Here is a 535-nt window from a genome sequence, read left to right as displayed (position 1 = left end):
ATGATATGTATATTTAAATCATATTTGACAATAAAATATTAGGTAATAATAGTTGAACCCAGCGATGCTAAACTTCAATTTCTTAGAGTTGCTCATCTCAAAATTAGTAACTAAGAATAAAAATAGAAAACTCAGGGTAGCCACAAGGTGAACAAAGTCTTAGGTTTTTCTCATGTAAAATCAATTGATCTTCAAACATACACACAAACACATATGGAGGAGGGGGTGGCTGAGGTGAGACCATGAGTGAGATTTGTGTGTGTGTGTGTGCGGAATACAGAAAGAGAGCACCTTCACATATACATACACACTAACTCCAGCTGGAGTCTGCACCATATATCCCAAACATTAACTTCCCACACAAATCCATCCATCCATCCATCAGCTCAACCACTTAACTCTCCATGCACTAAAAACCAGTCCACACCTCCCTTCCATATCTACACCCACAACTCCAGAAACCCACCTAGACGCATGGCATACATACACACTTTAACGTGTGTATTTACGCAGCTTATTTAACGTGCACTCACAC

This window comes from Octopus bimaculoides, chromosome 8 (assembly GCF_001194135.2).
Source record: "Octopus bimaculoides isolate UCB-OBI-ISO-001 chromosome 8, ASM119413v2, whole genome shotgun sequence".
NCBI classification, from domain to species: Eukaryota; Metazoa; Mollusca; class Cephalopoda; order Octopoda; family Octopodidae; genus Octopus; species Octopus bimaculoides.
Note: the sequence above shows the minus strand (reverse complement) of the source record.